Below are 8,357 nucleotides of genomic sequence, written 5' to 3'. Positions count from 1 at the left end.
GAAATAAACCTTATTGATATGTGCTTGAATTGAAAGAGCAATGAGAACAATCTCACAAGAAGGAAAGTGAGATAGAAAACCAAATTGTACACTCTATATTATATTAGGTATATAGAAGAACATAAAATTGGTGGATAGAAATATCTTATGAGTTAGGAGAGTGATAATATTTCACCCACCTCGTTGTAATAAACTTACATATTTCACCAAAATTTCTAGGGGAAGATGCATTAGGTCTTTTCCAATCGAAATTTGTGAGGGATGCACATTTTCTAGAAATTTCCTAGGACTTGTACTTGCCCTTATGCATCTATAAGTCATGAGTGGTGCGTATCTATTTTTTTCCTTTGAAATTCATAAGGGAAGCCCCTTCTACTGAAATTTCCCGGGACTTTCACCCATCATTGTCCTTTTGTAAGTCATGAGGGGTGTGTATTTGTTTTTTCCTTTGAAATTCATAAGGGAAGTCATTTTTTGCTGAAATTGCTTGGGACTTGCACCCATTCTTGTCCCTCTGAAAGTCATCATGATGGGTATGTATTCTCCCAAACTCACTCAGGAATTGTACCTTGGCTCTTCTCTTTGAGGTTCACATCATATGTTTGGGGCATAATTTCTCACCACTGAACTAATGCCTCTTTGGAATATTTTTAATAGTTAGGTTTAAATTTGTTAAAATCTATGAGATCTAATTTTGGAGCCCATGATTATGTGTTTAATGTTTGGAGCCCTCCACTATGTATATCACTAAACTAATACCTCTTTGGAATATTTCTAATTCTTTGGTTTAAATATGCTAAAATATATGAGATTTTTTTTAGAGCCCACTATTACATAACCTATTTAGTGGAGGCCTCCATTATGTATATACAAATATCTAGTTTAAATGATATTTTACTTGCTACTATAACCACATATCTACATATATTGGGAGGCTGATAGACTTTCTGAAATGATTATGTCATTATTTGATACTTTAGTTCCACCACATGTTATCTCAACTACTCGACCACAATCCAATGAACATCCTCTTTTTCCTGTAACCATGCATTTGGAACATTAAGAACAGAGGGAGGGGGATGTCCCAATTCATGAAAAAATTTTCATTGAAAATTCAAGTTTTAACAGTCAAGAACTTTGTTGGGTCCATATAAATTCATCTAAAGTTAATTTCATTTTAGTGGGGAGATATTTACTCACATCCATCTTCATGCAAATTCTAGCACAGGGGACAATCACCTTTCCTTAAAGAGGACCATCGTACAAAGAATACAAACTCTCTGAATTGTTTAGGAAATTTCTTTTACTATTTTTCAGATGAGAGGATCATGCTTTAGAATAGGCTTTGAAGAAAACAATTATAACATTTTATTTGGGATATACTTACTCACATCCATCTCCATGCAAATTCTAGCACAATAGACAATTTCCTTTCCTGGAAGTGGACCACTAGAGAAGACACCAACTCTCTAAACTACTTATGAAATTTGTTTTACTATTTTTCATATGAGAGGCTCATTCTTTGGAAGAGGCTCTGAAGCAAACAATTATAACATTGGAGTGGATTTACTCTCTTGTTATTTCTACTATTTATGTTGATCTTCAAGGATTATTTTCTAATTATGAGTAAATCAAAATAACTTGAAATAAGATATGTTTCTCCTTTCCCTTATAATTCCCCTCACCTTAAATCTCTATGTTATGGATTATATTTTTCTAGGTAGACAATGGAGAATAAGACACTAGTGATATTTCTGCTATTGATTTTGTTGTTCATTCCACAATTTTGACCAAATATATTTCTTATGTGCATTTTGGTGGGCCACAGTATTGCAGCAATAATGCTACAACTCCTGGAACTGCCTTCTTTAATTTTATCAACCCGGTAGTTCGTAACAAACTTGGAAGCGACGGTGCTATATGCACAAGTACTAGCTCTTGCCGCAGCTGTCACTTGGTCAACTGGCACAAGTTTGCTAGGGGCTTAAGCCAACTTCTATAAGCTCTTAGAAGAAGCTTTTTAACTGATGGATGAAAGCTAACTCAAAGGAAGCTAATCTACTTGCGGAAAGAAAATGAAAGCCAAAAAGAAACACAAACCCTAGCAAACCCTAATTCTACTAGCTAGTCCTACTGACGCAAAGGAGAGCATGAAAACTATTGAAAGAGATGCCATTACTTCTATGAAGGTAAAATACATGTGTCTAGACTACCTCTATCTGAAGAAAACATCTTTTTGTATTTTTGAATAAGTTGTTAGAATTATCATGCATGTGCTTTTAACTATTGTTTTACTGTGCAGAGGTGGATTGGCGAGAGGAAATGCTTGGAGGAGGTCGGGAAGGTTTAGAGAGGGCCTAAGGGGTCCCTAGCACCCTTCCAGAGAGTTCCACAGAGTTTTTCTATCGAGAAACCTCATTCGTGAGCTTCTACAGGAAGTCTGCAGGGGTTCTACAGGATGTTCTGGGATTTCTACAGGATGTTCTGTAATTTTCTACAGGATGTTCCGAAAAGAGGATTTTGGAGAATGGATGGAGGGAAAAAGGTGGAGGAATGAGTATGGAGGTGAAATGGGGGTGTAGGGGAGTTCAAGACTTGGAGGATGGAGTTGAGGAGTGGCGCAGATGGTGAGATTTGTTTGAGGGATGAAACGATGTTGCACAAGAAGATGAGAATCATGGAAAAGTAAGTGAATGAGGTAAATGTAAGGTAAGGGTTCTGAGTGAAGGATGAAACAGGTAGGTTGGATGGAGTATGTGCAGGTAAGGAAGGGTAATAGGTACTCTGCAAGTGGTTTTTCAAACTGAACAAACAAACACTTATAAAACCTATGACCTAGTTACTTTACTCTATTCTGACCTAAGTAACAACAAAAGGAAATGAACAGCAGTTTATTCGAAATGAAATGCGTGAACTAACTTATGCCACTAAGAAATCATCAACTGAAGCATTTAAACACTACTAATATCAACATCTACAAAAGAGGATTCCAACACTAAGAATTGCATGGCAAAGCAAAACAACATTTTTGTTGGCAGCAAAGTCACATTGGTCCCAGCTCATGATTCCACTGAGGGGGAGGTGAGATCCAAGGTGTTTGGTAGCCTTTTTTTGAAGATCTTCCCTATGATTAACCTATCAAGAAAATCTGAACATGAAAAACCTTTTTAATCATCAAAAGCAACCTAAATAACAACAGAATATTTAAATCTAAATAGCAGATTTTATTCTAAGAATGTAGCAAAGACACATGAAAGTAAACAAAGGAGGTACTGGGCACTTGAGATGGGCCCAACCCCAAGAGCTACAGCCTCCTAAGAGAGATTTAGAGCTGGTGCAAAGCTGGATTCATCTTTATTGATCAAAAGAAATGTTACATTCCAAAAATTGTCCACAAGGAGAACTTGAAAATGTGTTGAAAGCAAAGCTAATCTACTGCCTAAAAAGTGACTAACTACTGGCTACAAAACGACTATAAAGTGACTAACTGAAATGAGGCCCTAAGCCCTCTTATTTATACAAATTGAGGACCCCAACAGTCCTCCTAAACTTTAGGGACTCGGCTGCCCAAAACTTGCAGTTAACAGCAGTCCTACTTGACTTGCTTGGCTGCCCTTGTGCTAATTGATTTGGTGGCCCTTGAACTCCGAGCTGATGGTGGAGAATTCAAGGTAAGGGCCCATAAATGAAGGGGACACCTTCCTACAAATCCTCTCCCTTGTTCTCCCACGAATTTGGCTGCCAAGTGCTCATTAAAACATTCAATTTTGTCTCCAAGTTGACCAAAAAGACTACACAAAGCACCCATTAGACTTGTTGGCATAATGACTAACCCAATTCACTCTATTAGCATAAATATAATAAAAAACATGCAATAAACTAATGAGAATGGTGGATTAAGTCGAATTAGGAGGTTGAATGAGCCCAAATAATTATCCATTTTTGGGGCTCATCACATTTGCCTATAAAACCAAAAATGATTAATTTGTTTCTTTGTTGAATAAAAAATGACATGGAGGATTCTACAAGATAAACAAGAAGAGAAAAATAGTTATAGTCGCAGGTGAATCTACTAAAGGAAAACTCTAAAATGTCTTTGAAACAAATGCAGCCTCTCCCCACATAGGAGAGAGTTTGGGTCATGGAAACCACTGCCTGGTCTCAAAAATTAAGTTCTATGCATGGAGAAGAATCAGACAATCAATTACGTTTGGATGCCAGAGGAAACAAAAACAAAAATAATAACATCATTAGCAATAGAAAAATCAAAGGAAGATAAGGTGGATGCTAGAGTAGTCCACCTAATAATCCCAATGAATCAATATGGGTTGAACAACTACTAAACTCTTGTGTAGTGGTTATAACCAACAATAAAATTGTTTGCATTCAACATCTCATATGGGTCTTCCATGATCTTGCATCAATCTTAGGTGATGAAAACCATAGGCTTGTAGCACATGGGCTGAGATTTTTCATTGCTGAGATCATGCATCCCAACACATCTCTTCCTTGCTCGAGATTCACCTCTCATCAAGTTTCATGAGGTAAGTCCATGGTATTAGTTGTTGTACACCATAGCCAATAAATATTTTCTCGAAGCCTTTGAAGACAAGACCAATAAATCTGTTCATGGAATACAATGGCCCACATTCATGGAGGAATTGGCTAGAAGACCACCTGGGCCTCCTAGTCTCCAAAGTCTAACTATCATATTAGACACTCTTGGGGAACCCTTTTCAGCTAGCACTCCTTCCAATGACTTCCCTAACCATTTAAAGAGGTATGAAAAGACTTTGAATCTTGATATGAAAGTGAATGTCATTGCACAACCCCTAGATTTCCTTACCAGTGAAATCCCTAGGGGTCAAAGAATACAAGGAATTAGCTATATGTGCATAATTTCGTCTTCATCAGCTCTTAGGAGAGGGATTGGACAAAAATGAAGTAAAAGACAATCAATTAACATAAGTTCACCCTCATGACAAGTTCATCAAATTCATAAAGGACCTAAATCCCCAAGTATTTTTCTTGATTGATAATGATATATACCATTCGTCTCTTGATTTCATAGAAAGATTTAAGAATTTTGTAGATCATCTATGAATATTATTGGATTCCAACAACGTATGTTTGAAGGGGAAAGAGTGCAAGGAGAGGCGTATGGTTGAAGGCAAGGTTGGCTTGGGGTTAGTTAATAATGTAGGATATGATGGTGCTTCTCGTATGGAGAGAAAAGAGAGCCAATTGAAGTGGGTCACTAGAGTTAGGGAAGGGGGATTTGTGTGTCATATCCCTAGTGACAAAATAATTCATTGTGCAAGAGCCATTTTTCGTAAACATGATTCAAATTGGGAGATGCATTTGGAGGATGGGTATATTTATTTGTGTTGGAGGAGTCATACTATCACCTTTTTCTCTTTGTGGAAGCCATATTTGAATGAGCCTACATGAGCAAACTCCTTGTTTCACTCATATTTTGCAAATATTATGCATCTTTTTTTTCATTAACTTCTATATTCTTGTTTCATACGTATCAGTTTCATACGTATCATACATAGAAATGTACGTAAACTTTGGTCTCTTGAATTTGTACTTTGGATCAAATTCAATGCTTATATTTAACTGATAGAAGAAAGGATGCAAATAATAAAGGAAAAATGAAAATTTAATCTATTCATCATTTGATGCTCAATTAAAATCATTGTGTTGTAGTTTCACATAAGAACCTTAACATCATTTTTGGTTGTTTTACCTTCACCCTATATATACAAGTGGTAGTCTACCTGTTATATGTTTTGGAGATTTTTGGGTATATTTTCTAGTAGAATTTACAAATAATCCAACATTTATTCTAATTATATGTGAGAAAATTGATCTCATTCAAACTAGATAATTTAGCTTTGGTCAATGTAGCCTGAAGAGAGAACTGCAACTTTTTATCCTAGTATAGTGCAAAAACACGACGACTCTGCTTTCCAACTACTAGCACACATGCTCCGGGATAAAAAACAATAGTAACAGATGGAAAAACTGCAACATACTTCTCCAGAAATATTTTTTTGGGTGGCAGGATATTGACAAATAAAGGATTATTGTTTGACTATGTATTTGGATAAGAAGTAGTTTCCACATGCAACATCCATTGAGGATGCTCCAAAAGTTAATAGAAAAAATACATAAGAAGTTGTGAATCTGTGGGTAGTTCCAGAGTCCACCTTTTCTTTACTTTGTTATAAAATTCCCCTCTTCCCTCAAACTCGCACACATGTTCCTTATGCAAGTTCTACACATTTTCCCATACAAATTAGAACTATACTTTGGAAGTTACCACTTGATTGAGAAAATCGGAAAGTGAGATTGGTATTACTCAAAATCACACTTAAATATGTTTTTACCTTTAATCCGTTGTACTGTGTAATCTGCACGAACACTAGTTTTTGGTAACAACCCGTTAACCCACTCTCCTTTCATCAATGCACACAACCTTTGATGCTTAGTCACGACATCCAAACATTCTTGAATAAGAGGATTGAAAGGTTTCTCTTTTGGAGGTTGAAGTCTCAGTAAAGATGGCCGTGGAGCTACATTCAAGATAGAATGCAACACACAATAATTATAGATACAAAGAATACAATTTGAATAGAAATTGTTCAAATATGTTAAAGCAAAAACATGTTAAAAGGTGGAGCAGTGCATTATTTATTTGAAACCTAAACATTTAAAGCCTAAAAGTGACCCAAAATCAAGGACTTAAACATTTAGCTTGCAGAGAACTCATCAGAGATAGAAATATTGAGGTTTTAGAGTGACTTATAACGTAGTGCACAACCTTTTAACATTATAAAATACACACCAAACACTTTTAAGTAATGCAACTTACTAGGAGGATCATCTCTTGCTTGTATGAGAGTAGCACACAATTAATGAAGAATTCCATCCTCATCAGTGGTAAATGTTGTCTTCCACACATTAGAAACAATATCAGATGAAGCAGCAGAAGAGACTCCAAAATTTGGCACATTACTACGTACTTATGTTAAGGTGATAGAAATCCCAAGCTTTGTTGCTGTTTGCATAACCCATCTTGGAAATAACATAAATCAATATTAAAAATCAAATTTGATATGTAAAAAATTAAAATTATACATTTGAGACTAAGTATATTTTGAGAAATATATTACTTGGCCATGACTGCTTTCAATTTTTTGAACAAGAGGATTAAGAAAAACTTGAGATAACGACTACCTTATTTGATTGCTCCATTACTCAATATGAGGTTAAGTACCCAAGTTTTGAAAGGCTTCAACGAATTTCCCCAATGACATCGAAGGGGGGAGGTCACCATATCCTTGTTTAGGTGGTGCATAAAGATTTTGTGAGATTGGAGACATCATAGTTGTCCTTTGGGAGGTGTTTCTTGGAGTGCGAGAGAAAGATCCTAAATTTGGAACAAGACTTGGATTGCTGCCATCTATTCCATGAAGGCTTGGTGATGGCATTGTAAGACCTTGGTTTGAAGGTGTTGTTGCCTTTAACATAGACTCTAACAATTTTTCTTCCACATTTGCCAGAAACTCTTCAAGCTTTTCTTCCAACAATATTTCCTCCATTATAAGACTAGGCCTTGGTTTAGACCATGGTATTGAAAATTGTCTGTCCCAAGAGTATGTGCTTTGGCATGGTACTTGTGATCCTGGAAGGGATCGAGTACCTTGAGATCCTGGTCATCTATTTTTAACAGGAGTAGTGAATGGGGAAATGTTTCTGACACCCACATCTCACCTCTCCAATCTAGACCATTGATATTGACCTGGCCCTAATCCACGAGAAATTTTCGAAGTTGATTGTTGTACATGTGCTAATAGAGATGAGGGGGATGGAGTTGATGATTTTTTTGATGAGTAGGAGGCACTGAAGACTGGATTTAGACTGAGGACTCAGACTTCTAATCTGGAAGATGGACAGGAGGCCTCTTCTAGATCTGCGAGGACCAGTTGGTATGAACTAACATTGATGGATGTTTAGGATCAGAATCATAAGGGCATGGTTGGAAGGAAAATTCTTCAAATCAGAAATTGTAGGAGAAGGAAGACAAGTCTTCTAGTTCATAGGGAGCAGCTCCGACAATGGAGAACGTGGTAATGTTTGAGACAAATCTAGGTGGAAGAGGTTCTTCCAGAAGTACCTTCCTCGCTAAAAGGGTGTATTGAAAAGTGTAGCAAGAGAAAGTCTTCACTAGTGCATGCCTTGGTCTAAAAGACCTCGATTTGTCCTTAGGAGATAGAATTCAATTATGGTGAGTTAATTTCCAACTTATGGAAACAATCATCATGAGTTCATGTGTAGAGATGTAACTC

At 36.5% G+C, this 8,357-nt stretch overlaps 1 pseudogene; it reads left to right on the top strand.

The window, feature by feature from the left end:
- The first annotated feature begins 529 nt into the window (after positions 1–529).
- On the top strand, positions 530–5,451 carry LOC149266496 (protein NODULATION SIGNALING PATHWAY 1-like; annotated as a pseudogene).
- Positions 5,452–8,357: the final 2,906 nt, after the last annotated feature.

Source organism: Pinus tabuliformis, chromosome 6 (assembly GCF_031772625.1).
Source record: "Pinus tabuliformis cultivar Carrire ecotype Pingquan chromosome 6, CPIR1, whole genome shotgun sequence".
Lineage (NCBI taxonomy): Eukaryota > Viridiplantae > Streptophyta > Pinopsida > Pinales > Pinaceae > Pinus > Pinus tabuliformis.
This window is presented reverse-complemented; position numbering and strand designations above follow the sequence as displayed.